Source organism: Dromiciops gliroides, chromosome 2 (assembly GCF_019393635.1).
Source record: "Dromiciops gliroides isolate mDroGli1 chromosome 2, mDroGli1.pri, whole genome shotgun sequence".
Classification (NCBI taxonomy): Eukaryota; Metazoa; Chordata; class Mammalia; order Microbiotheria; family Microbiotheriidae; genus Dromiciops; species Dromiciops gliroides.
The window spans coordinates 543,687,407-543,700,634 of NC_057862.1; positions in this window are offsets into that span (position 1 = coordinate 543,687,407).

Here is a 13,228-nt window from a genome sequence, read left to right on the forward strand (position 1 = left end):
CTGGCAGAGACTAAATGCTTAATAAATACCTATTGGCTGACCAAGTGAGATTTATAGATAATAAGAAGCTTAGAGGGATAGCTCTAGTGTCGGATAACAAAGTTTATCCAAAAACATCCTTGATAGGATTGATGTCAATTTGAAAGGTCCAGGCACCTTTCCTTGGACATCTGATCATCACTTTTCTCCATGACTTGAATGAAGGCATAGACATAGAATGAGCTTGCAATCCACTAATTACAAGCTCGTCTCTTTTTCAAATTGTTATTTTGCCACCCCTCCCCAATATTTATCTGTCAGGTTAATTTAAGAAAAAAATAGCCAAATGGGGATTTTACATTTATCTGTATTGTTCCATTTTATTTGATCTGGGACACCATTTTAGACCTTTAATACATTCTTGGATCCTGACACTGTCTTATAATGTGTTAGCTCTCTCTCCTGGTTTTGTGTCATTTGAAAAGTAGACTAGCATGCTGTCTATATCTTTATTCAAGTCATGAGCAAAAGAGATAAACAGCACAGTGCTAAGGACAGATGCCTAGGGCACTCTGCTGGAGACCTCCTCCTAAGCTAATATCAGGCCACAAATGACTACTTTTTTGGGTTTGACCATTCAACAAGTTCTGACTCTACCTAATTATGCAACCACCTAGCTCACAAGGATAGCATTAATGACTTTTCACCAAATACTTGGCTGGATCTTGGCAGATATCTACAGCATTTCCCTGACCTACCAGTCTAGTAACCCTGTCATAAAGGAAATGAGGTTATTCTGAAATAAGCTGTTCCTGATGAAGCCATGCTTGCTCTTGATAATCACCACTTCCTTTTCTAGATGTTCACTAAACATCCTTTAATAATATGTTTCTAGAATTTTGCCAGGAATTGAAGTCAAGTTCACTGGCCTAGAGTTGTTGTAGACTCTGTTCCCTTCCCTTTGAAAAGTTGGCTTGGGTTCAGAGAAACTTGGGGGGAAGTTTTTCTTTGGTATGCTCTGGGGGTGGAAGGGGAAGGGGCAGCAGTGATGCTGTTCCTGATGATTAATATCCTCACCCTTTTGAAATCACTTTGTGTATGCTTTATATTTACTTACTTGTATGCCTGTGGTATGGCTGAGTAGAATGTAAGCTTCTTGAGAGCAGGGATTGTTTTGGTTTTTTATCCCTGGCACCTAGCACAGATACTTATACATCACAGGTTTTCAGAAAAGTCTGTGGAATGGAATGGAATGGTTGATGTCTCTTATTGGAGGTTAAAGACCAGGGTCTGGCAGAAGTAAAGAATAGCCCCATCACTTGGGAGTGAGAGCAAGTTAAGTTAGAAGTCACAGACAAATATAACCTCCGTATCATTGGGTGAATGACTCTTGCTAGAGGTGCAGCACCGTTTAGTGGTTAGAATGCGGAAGACCTGGATGCTAGTGCTACCTCTGATACTAGCTCTGTGACCATGGGTAAGAAACCTCACCTCTATGAGCCTCAGTTTCCTCATCTGTAAAATAAGATTATAATAATATTTACCTTCTTGCATTAAGGTGAGATTCAAATGAGATCATGTATGTACACATGTACATATATGTACACTTTGCATATCATAAAGTCCCAAAGAAATGTAATCTGTTGTCATCATCCTTGGTGAGGTGCTATGAAAGATTCCCTTGAGCATGCCAAGAAGTCTGGGCAGCCATGGCCTTGTCAGTGGCCTTTGGAGAAAAGGGAATGCATGCATACTCTAGAACATATCTCTCTTCCTCCTATATGGTTTCTAATTCTGAAAATAAAGTTTCTGATAGCAATGCATTCCATCATTATGCATATTCTTCACCAATAAACAAATCCTTGTATTCCAGATCAATCCTTCCCAAACTCATTTGCCCAGCTTTTTTTCCCCTTCAGGTTATCCTTCTGAGTGTAACTACTAAGATCCCACAGTGGAATCCTTGAAACTGATCCTTCTAATTAAACTGCCACCTTTGCTACCCAACAAAGTTGGCTAGCCAACTCCCACTACCTCTTCTTCTCCTTACCTTTGTGTCTTAATTGCCTAGGAGTTCTCAAGGCACAAGTGACCTCCACTCACCCCTGACCTACCATTCTTTCATCCTCATATTTCTCAAATCTTCCCTTCCCATGTCCTACTCCAACTCTGCCTATGCCTTCCAAGATGCCCTTTGGAATTCCCATTCCATAATAAATAAACCCCTCTTTATCATGAACCTCTTCTTATCTTCTTTCTACCTACTTGCACTCACAGAAACTTTCCTTCTCCTGGATGGCACTACATCACTTGCTATCCTTTCTAGTACTTATCTTAGAAGGTAGTTGGGATAATCCTTGCTCTCTTTTGCAACTTTCAGATACTTTTTTTTTACTGTCATTGCTCAGCAACCTCTCTTTCTTTGAAGTTCAATCTGTTAAAACTTTTCATGAAATACAGATCATGATGGAGGTTATATATGAAACCCCAAGTCATTCTCTCCACCTTTATGAAGGAATTTAGTACCTAAAGCTCACCATCTTCTGATCTTTTCCAATTTCTATCCTTACATAGAGGAGAATTCTATATTTGTGTCAATGGCATATCAAACACTCCAACTTCTTAATTTCTCACAATCTTTTCTTTTTTTTAAAAAAATTAGTTTTTATTGATATCTTCTATTTCTTACATCATCATAGTTATTCCAAGTATCTCTTCCCATTCCCCATCCCAGAAAGTCATCCCACATAACAAATAGTATTTTTAGAGAGGAAAAAATCACAACTGATTAATACATTGAACAAAGTCTGAAAACATGCACAATACATAACACCTGTGAACTTCCTACCTCCATGAAGGGATGGGGGTGTCTTCTCATATTTCTTCATTAGAATCCTGTTTGATCTTTACAGTTTTGTTACATTTACTTTTGATTTTTTTTTGTGTGTGTGATTGTTCTTTCCATTTACACTGTTTTAGATACTGTGCATATTGTTTTCTTGGTTCCGTTTACTTCACTTTACATCTATTCATATAAATTTTATGTGCTTTTTTGTATTTATTACACATAGTTTCTTATAGCATAACTTTGCATATGTGTGCCACAGTTTGTCTAGACATCTCCCAATTAATGGGTGTCTAATTTGTTTCTGATTCTTTGCTATCACAAAAAGTGTTGCTATGAAGATTTTGGCATTTTGACATATGGATGTTTTCTTCTTATTGATGATTTCCTTGAGGTATAAGCTCAGTAACAGAGTTTCTAGTTCAAAGGGTATGGACATTTTAGTCACTTTATTTGCATAATTCTAAATCCCTTTCCAAACTGGTTGTACCATTTCACAGTTCCACCAACAATGCATTAGTATATATACCTATCATTCCACAACCCCTTTGACATTGGCTATTGCTATTTTTTGTAATTTTTTTGGACAATTTACAGAGCTAGAGGTGAAACCTGAGGGTTGTTTTGATTTGTACTTCTCTTATTATTAATGATTTGGAGGTTGTTTTCACAATCTTTTCAATTTTTTCATGACCTATCCTTCCATTTCACTTCAGCCATGAATATAAGATCCATGTTGGATTTCATCACCATTAATATGTTCTACTTCCATGATAAAAATTCTAACATTCTTCTGACTATAACTTTCTATCATTCCCTCCCTCCCTATGCCTTTCCCAGCTATTCTTTGTTCTTTCATTCCTCAGTATTTTCCCAGACCATTACCAAGGTTTTGATTTCACTTTCCTCTTCCCATTCTCGACCTTATCATTAACCAAGCCAACCCTACACTGTTGTCTACTTTCAAATTGTTTGCCCACTTCCCCTTCCTTTATTCACTCCTTGCTAAAACTCAACCCTGGATTGCTGCCACCATCTGCCTCCTCTGCTCCTACTTCTATACTGGTAAATGGTGCCAGAAGAAGTCATGCCACTAAACTTACTTGCTGTTGTTCTTTGATCTCAAAGAGGATCAAAATGACATCATTATGTTAGAGTCAAGTTACTGTGCGTCTGGCTGTGACTGATCAGACCAGTACCAGCTCAGAACACTATCACAGGTCGGGCACAAATAGTCCATGTGCACATTTGGGGTGGGTTATCTAAATTTGGTATCTTGCATTTCTTTTGAGCTACTTCAATTCTGCTTTGCTCATAGAACAGAGCACTTTCTCTGAAGAGGTCATGCCATGCTGGATGGTTCTGTACCAGTGTCTCCCATGTCATACAATCAATTCCAAAGTTCGTAAGAGAACTTTAAGAAATTTAAGTTTAGGAACTTGAAGGTGTTCTTGCATCATTTTTTCTTACCACCATGTGAATACTTGTTCTGTGTGAATTCTCCATAAAATAGTCTTTTAACCAAGCATATGGTTGGCACTAGAAGAACGTGTTCTGCCCATTGGAGTTGCAGTCTCTGCAGGAGAGTTTGAATGCTTGGCAGTTTAGCTAGAGAGAGGACCTCAGTGTCTGACATCTTCTCCTTCCAGATGATCTTCAGAATCTCCCTAAGACAATTCAAATGGCATCGATTCAGTTTCCTGGCATGGCACTGGTATATTGTCCAGGTTTCATAGGCATACAACAGTGAAGTTAGCACAATGACTCTGTAGACCTTCAGTTTGGTAGTCAGTCTAATACCTCTTCTCTCCCAAACTTTCCTTTGGAGCCTCATAAACACTGAACTAGCTATGGAAATGCATGTGTCAACCTCATTATCTATGTGTACATCCCTGGAAAGTATACTGCCAAGGCAAGTGAACTTATTCACAATATTCAAAACTTCTCCATTTGATGTAACTGATGGCTCCATGTACAGATGGTGTGGTGTTGGCTGATGGAGCACCTGTGTTTTCTTGATGTTAATTGTTAGGCCAAAATTAGCACAAGCAATAGAGAATTGATCCATACTTTGTCTCATCTCAGCTTCAGAGGATGCATTGAGTTCACAATCATGAACAAACAAACAAACAAAAAAAACCATGTCCCAACACTTCCTCTACTTTAGTCTTGGCTTGTAGCCTTTTCAAGTTAAATAATTTACCATCAGTATAGTAGTTGACCTTGATGTTGTGTTCATCCTCATTGAAGGCATTTGACAACATGGCTGAAAACATTATGCTGAGGCGATTAAAATTATCTGGGGTTGCCCTATATACTGTCCCAAGTTTAGGGAAACTTAGCTGGGGTTCTAATATGTAGCTACTTAAAAATTAGAGGCTACTGCACCAGTTTGGGCATTAAGCATTTATTAAAACATATTAAATATTAGTAAAGAGATAGCACATTGTTCAGAAAGATCAGGAGCCTGACATACCTAGGATAGAAGGAAGAAAGAAAAATGTGAATCCTGCCTCCTTGAGCCTTAAAAGCCAAGAGCCTCCCGAGAGTGGGACAAGTAGCTGCCCCTTCTGTGTCCCAGGGTAAAGAGTGCACCTAACTGTGTAAGCTTCCTGTGGGTTGGAGGAGAGCTCAAAGTTAATTAACTAGCATCATTCAAATCTATTGGTCTGAGGGTGCAGTGTGTGCTGATGTCAGAGTACGGAGCCCTCCGAGGGGAAAAAGCTTTCAGGTAAGTGTGGTTTTAATCCCTATTCACAGTTCAAGGTCCAACCACATTTCCTTTTAAATTCTCTGGACTCTGAGATGACCTTAAGAAAGGTCTGGCCAGGCTCTCTGGGTCTTATAGAACCCCATTATTTTCTCACAATGCTAAAAAGAACGGGAGCAAGCACACAGTCTTGTTTCACTTTGTTGATGACTGGGAAATCCCAAGAGCATTGTCCATCATCCAGAACTCCAGGCGAGCATGCTGTTATGAAAGTGACATACAATACTGATGATGAACCTCTCCAGGCACCCAAATTTTGACATCACTTTCCATAAGTCCTCATGACTGACAGTATCAAAGGCCTTCTTGTGCACAGACCTCTGTTCTGCTTCCTGACACTTCTCATGGAGGTGTTGAGCCACAAACACTGTATTGACTGTTCTTTGGCTCTTTCTGAAGCCACACTGGCTCTCAGGTAGATAACCATTTTCCAGGTGAAGGATCAATATATTAAGGAAGACTCTGGCAAGAATACTGCCAGCAATGACTGAGAGGCCCACCCTGTGAGTGTCATAAGACAATCTATTTCCTTTATCTTTATAGAGATGTACAATGGAGGTGTCCTTGAACTCCTGGGGAATAACCTCCTCTTGCCATATAAACCAAAAAATTTCAGTCAGCTTTTGTATGAGCAATGGACCCCTTACTTTGTAAATCTGAGCTAGAATAGAATCAGTACCAGGTGCTTTGCCACAGGAGAGGAGCCTAATGGCATTCAACACCTCTTTTTCAGTTGGAAATTTGTTTAGAGAGGGATCCACTTCACCTGAGGTAAATGGTCAGTGGCTTCAGTATTGATTGATGACTGCTGAGAACACTGTGAAAGTGTTCAGCCCATCTCTCCAGGATCATGTCTTTATCACTAATCAATGTGGCTCCATCAGCACTGAGTAGTTGAGATGCCCCATACATTGTTGGCCCATAAAAATTGTTACTATCAGCATAAGACTGAATTTCATCTGCCTTCTTACTGAGCCAAGAATTCTGCATTTCTCTAAGCTTCACTTGTGATTTTTTTTCAGCACAATTTTTTCTTTTTTGGAAGGGGCAATGAGGGTTAAGTGACTTGCCCAGGGTAACACAGCTAGTACATGTCAAGTGTCTGAGGCCAGATTTGAACTCAGGTCCTCCTGACTCCAGGGCTAGTGCTCTATCCACTGTGCTGCCTAGCTGTTCCTGTACTTCACTTTTGATGGAGTTCTATGCTGCCTTCTTAGAGACAGGTGAACTATCCTGCTGGTAAACCCTGTAAAGCTCTCATTTTTCATTTAGCAGCTTCTGAATTTCCCCATTATTTTTGTTGAACCAGTCTTGTTATTTGTGAGTATTCTGACCCATATGAACAAATGCAGTGCTGTACACCAGATCTCTGAAAGCTGCCCACTCCTTTTCTGCTCCACTGTTGCCGACCTTGTGTTGGCTCAACTTTCCCTCCAAGTTAGCAACAAAACTGTTTCTGCTCAGAGAAGAGCTCTAATCTGTTGACATTAAGTCTTCTCTACTCATTTTGTCTTGGGGCCATAGCTTTTGTCGAATGAGAATATTTATCTTGGAGAAGATAAGTTTACGATCAGTCCAGCATCCTGCACCACCACACTTTGCCTTAGTCACTCTCACATTCTGTCTGTCTCTTTTTCTTACAATAATAAAGTCTATTAAGATCCAGTGTTTGCTGCTAGGGTGCATCCATGAAGTTTTATTGCATTCAAGTAAGTAGAAGACAGGGTTGATCACAAGATCCACAAATCTTCAGTAGTGCATGATAATTGCTATTGTTATTTCCAACTCCTTTCCTCCCAAGAATTCTCTGCCATGTCTGATAGTCAGAGCCTACTCTAGCATTGAAGTCACCCAGAGTTATAAGCTTGTTCTCTTTTGGCACGTTGATGATAAGGGTCTCCAGGTATTCAGAATTTTTTCTTTGACTTCATCAGGGTTTGTCATGTTGGGAACAATTATATTGTCATGAGCATGTCATTCATACCTTTTGGTTGGCATACAAGCTTATTGACTAGATTAGTTTTGATTGCAAAACCTATTCCAGTGCTCTCCTTCAGTGTATCCACTCCAGAAAAACATGTATTGAGCTCCGACTTCAGTAAGCTGGGCTTCATTGACCAGCCTTGTTTCACTCAGGGCTGGCATTTGGATGTGATACCTGTTGAGTTCTCTCACAAGAGCTACTCATCTTTCAGGTCTAATGGATTTTGTCTTGTCTATAAGTGTGTGCACAATCCATGTACCAATGGTGAGTGGAATCATCTTTGCAGAAGCTTTTGTGTGTTTTGATCACAGGATGGGATCCCCACCTGTTGAGGACAGGGTTGGGTAAGCTGACAACATTCAGGGCACCTTTTCTAGCCCTTTCCTCACACCAGGAGGTGATCAGTGTGGTCCTTAAAAGGCTGCTCAGAAACCCAGGGGGCCGCTGAATCCCCTTGCTGCTTCCAATGAGAAGAAGACCCTATGCAGGCTGCCTGTGGGCAGGGTTGTGACTACAGATCCCAGTGTATCCACACCTGCTGCTTCATCACTTCCCTCTTGCCACAGGACTTTTAGATAGGTAAAAATGGTAAAATGGTATGGGTTGGGCATAAATTGTATTGAAGCGAGGCAGAGTTGCCTTAAGTTGTCGGCCTCACTCTTCCAGAGTCGTCACAGTGCAATGGCAGGACAGAGTCAAGACTGCCGGGGATGGCTTGAGATGCAGTGGATGACCTTGTATCTTTGATGTCTAACCAAGCTCTTGGCTCCACGGCCCCTGCTTCAGGTGCCTTCCTGGCTGTTGGAACAAATTGTTCTCCTCTGCCCATTCCACCAGGGGAAGTCTTCACATGCTTGGAGTAGACACCTCCTTATAACTCACTGATGCATTTGGGATCCCTTGGTTACCCTCAACCTGGTTTAGCCCGTCTGCCAAAATGGTTTACCAGGGTGTGGCTGCTGTAGGTGAGCCACAGGTGAGAGTTGGGTGGATCAGGGAGACACCAAAAGTGGAAAGCAACCCTGAAAAGGGCTTAGCAGCCTTCCCATCAGAGGTACTAGTTTTTTTCCTGAACGTATCCTACACTCCGCTAAACTTAGTGCATACACTAGAAATCTCTGCTCTCTAACCTTAACTGGAACTACACGGTGGCAAGGCAATCTTTTTATGTATTCTCAGTTTATTCCCTATCCTACATCCTGCAAAAACTGTATCAAACTGTCACTTTTTTTCCTTAAGCCTTCCACACTTCTACACTTTCTATTCCCTCAACCAAAGACCTGGACTCTATTCACTGAGAAGGTAAAGGCCATATCCTATGAACTCTCTCTTTCACTTCTCTTCCTTTACAAATGCTTTGATGTCATTCCTTACCCTCTCCTCCTTTCCTCTAGTCTCTGATAATGATGTGGCTCTTCTTGTCAAGTCCAACCCCTTGACATATACCCTGTATCCCATCCTTTCCCATCTTCTCCAGCAGATTGCCCCCTCAATCACCCTCCCCTTCTGATCTTTAATCTTTTCTCATCCATTGGTTCCTTTCCTATTGCCTTCAAACATACCCAAGTCTCCTTCAGTCTTAAAACACCTTCACTAGGGCTTTCCATCCTCTCAAGTTATTATCATCTCTCTCCTCCCTTTCTCATCCAAACTCCTAAAAAGAAATGTCTACATTTGTTGTCACCATTTCCTCTCCTCTCATTTCCTCTTAAGCCTTTTACAATCTGGCTTCTGACCTCATCATGCAACTGAAATTGTTTCCTCCAGAGTTACAATCTCTTAATCCCCAGAGCTAATGGTCTCTTCTCAGTCTTCATTTTTCTTGACATCTCTACTTCATTGGACAATGCTGACCCCTCTCCTCCTGGAATCTCTAACCTTGATGCTTTCTTGTGACACATCTCTCCTGGTCCTTTTATTTGTCTGATTGCTCCTCTGTCTTCATTGGCGGCTCGTCATCTGTGAGCTCTCTAACCATGTGACTTCTCTGAGGCGCTGGCCTGATCCCTCTTCATTTCCACACTTTCTTCCCTGGTAACCTCATTAAATCACAAAAGTTTCATCATCATATTTATGCAGATGACTGACAGATCTATATATTTAGATCTCTATAGTCTCTTTTTCTGGGCCCATATCATCAACCAGCCATTGGACGTTTCAAACTGGATATCTCAGAGACATTTAAAATGAAAATACATCCAAAGCAGAACTCAGTATCTTCAAATAAACTTCCCTACTTCTGACAAGGTACCACTGTCTTCCTGTCTCCCTGGTTTGTAATTTTGGCTTTTTTCTTGATTCCTTACTCTTCTTTACTCTACTTATACAACTGTATGACAAATCCTGCTGTTTATAGCCCCACAACATCTCTCCCATCTGACCCCCTCTCTCTATTCCCACAGTTCCCACCTCAGTTCAGGTCCTCTTGCCTTCAGGCCCTCATAGATTATTGCAACATCCTCCTAGTTGAAACCTCTGCCTCGAATTTCTTCTTACTCTTTATTCTATTCTACAAACTGATGCCAAAATAATTTTCCTTAAGTGATGATCTGACTGTCACTCAGCTTGACTTCCTCTTGCCTGCATGATAAAATGTAAATTCCTTTGTTTGGCTTTCAAAGCCCTTCGCAACCTGGTTCCAACTGATCTTTCTGGTTTCACTATAAATTACGCTCCTTCATAGACTCTGTGGTTCAGCCAAACTGGCCTTCTCTTGGTTCTTTACTTATATAAGACTTACTTATATCTCTTCTCTTCATGATCATGCCCTCCTCCATGCTTGGATGTATTCCTTTTTCATCTCTGCCTTATAGCTTCCTTATTTCTTTGAAGATGCAGCTCCAGCACTCCCTTCTATATGAAGCTTTTCCTGATTCCTACCTCTGATCCCTCTCCATGCTAGCTCCCTCCTCCCCTACCTGTATATATTCATATATATTTTATTATTCTGTATGCAGTTAGATACTTCCCATGATGAACCATGTCCTATCTTAAGGTTATCTATAGAAAACACTCACCTGTGGTTCATGGTGAGGGTCATGCAATATGACCCTGCGACAGGCAGTACTACTTTTGAATTTTCCTCCGAGTCTGAAGCATATCCACAGATTTTATCTTTCCCTCCACAACAGCTGAATTTTCCTAGAGTCCTCAGACACTATAGACTTTAAGACCCAGGGGAGCTACGGAGAAATAGCCCTGGGCATCTTGGCTGGGAGATGAGTCTTGCCAAGCTAAAATTCCACCCACAAACTGTGGTTTATGCTTGGTTCAGAATGGGATCCAGTTAAGAGTCTGTTGACTGCTGGCAAAGATCCACATGTAACCTTCATGAAGGAACCTTGAAACATTCATCAGCTCAGGTTTGAAAGAGAGCTTCATATAACCAACTTGGAATCGCTTTTTCTGTACTCCTTTTTTTTTTTTTTTTTTTTGGGCGGGGCAATGGGGGTTAAGTGACTTGCCCCGGGTCACACAGCTAATAAGTGTCAAGTGTCTGAGGCTGGATTTGAACCCTGGTTCTCCTGAATCCAGGGCCGGTGCTTTATCCACTGTGCCACCTAGCCGCCCCCTTTCCGTACTCTTGAAAAGCCTCATGGACTGGCAGAATGTTAGGGTAGGAAAAGAGATTAGCCATCATCTTGACTAATGCCTTCATTTTACTTATAAAGAGGCCCAGAATGGGGCTGAAGTGAATCAATGTCACACAGCAAATCAACAGCATAGCCCAGACTCTAATCCAGGTCCCCCAGATCCCAAACCTGTACCCCATCCATTATGACTATGTTTGTCTCTATGGCTCTCATACCTTTTTAGGAATTTTGTCGTGCTTCTCAGGTATGCTGGATCATCAGAGAACTGGGGCAGAGTTAGCAGGTTTGGGGAGAGGAAGCAGGGGAAGATTTGGCTGAATCTCATCAGAGGAGAGAAGCCATTAGTCCTCTGGTATCCCTGACCTCCTTCAGAATTCAAAGGATCGAGCTGACATGTCTTCCTATGCCCTACCCATCCTTTATACAACCTAACTCAGACGTCATCTCCTCCATGAGTCTGCCGTGGTTTTCGTGTATACTACTTTGGACCACACAGAACACTTGGTTTTTCACTCCCTTAATGCACTACTTATGTAATGCTGTGTATCAGGTCTTGCCTCCCCGACAGAGGATAGGAACCATATGTTATATTTACTTTATATCTCCCCCAACTACTGGGACTTAGGTCCAATCTGAGATCTGCTGCTTACTAGCTGTATGAACTTGATGCCTCAGTTTCTTCATCTGTTAAATGGAAATAATACTACCCATCCCTGCTTACCTCACAGGGTTTTTGAAAGGTTCAAGTGAGGTAATGTATATGATAGCATTCTGAAAATGGTTAAGCACCATATAAATCTATGAAATCATTATGATGGGAAGACATGGAAGGAGTGACTTGTCCAAAGGGGGCTGAATTAGAGAATGAAGGAGGTGAAAATAATAATAACTGATAATTATATACTGCTTTAGGGCAGCTAGGTGGAGCACTGGGACCTGGAGCCAGGAAGACCTAAGTTCAAATCTAGCCTCAGACACATATTAGTTGTGTGACTTTGGGCAAGTCACTTAATCCTGTTTGCCTCAGTTTCCTCATCTGCAAAGTGAGCTGGAGAAAAAAAAATGGCAAGCCACTCCAGTGTCTTTGCCAAGAAAACCCCAAATGGGGTCACAAAGAGTTGGTTGTGACTGAAACGACTGAACATCATATACTGCTTTGATGTTTTCAAGACACTACATCATAAATCATCCATCCCCTTAGGGCTTCACGACAACCCTGTGAGATAGGGGTTATTATTATCTTTATTATTATTATTTGCATCTTACACATGGAGAAACTGAGGTTCAGTGAATTTAAGTGACTTACTCATGACAGTCATACAATTAATAAGTTCCAGGACCAGAACTCTATCCACACCCACTCTAAAATGAAACAGGGAGGAAAAAAGATCAGAACCCAAGTGTCCTAACTCTCAGTGCAATTACTCACTCCACTATACTCAACTATTTGCTTGGTTATGAAGGGGCTTAGTTTCACAGTGAAAGACAGAAATGGGGCACAGAATGCTTTTTTCCAGGCAGCATAGAAGAGCTCTTACCTAGATTTCTTCAGTCTATGAGCAGCTGCTGATGACTTCTCAGATTTGTCCTGCACTAGACACAAAAGGTGCTAGTTTCCTACTGAATCATAGGTTCTTCCAAGTATCAGCTAAACCCCCCACCATGGAGATTGTGACTTGGCCCACCTGCCTCCTAACACCATATGCTAGCTGAAGGCACATATGCATGGCCTGCTGGGACAGCTGCTGGTTTGAAGTTGCTGTGGCTCAGGGGAATATAATTTTGGCATGAATTGAGGTTACAGACTCCCACACTAACTCCCATTGGAGAAAACATATTCTTCCCTCTGGAAGATGAGATTGGGGTGGGGTGGGGGCACATCCAAAGAATAGGTACTAGTATGGAAATTGGGAACTATGGGAAAACTCAGACTTTGGTTCTCACCATGGTCCTGCTGTGACTTGTGGAGCCTGGGACAAATCACTTATGACCTTCTCAGGGAAGGAATCTTAAACTGCAGAGCTATGCTAAATACAAAGCAACCAGCTTTAGTCAAG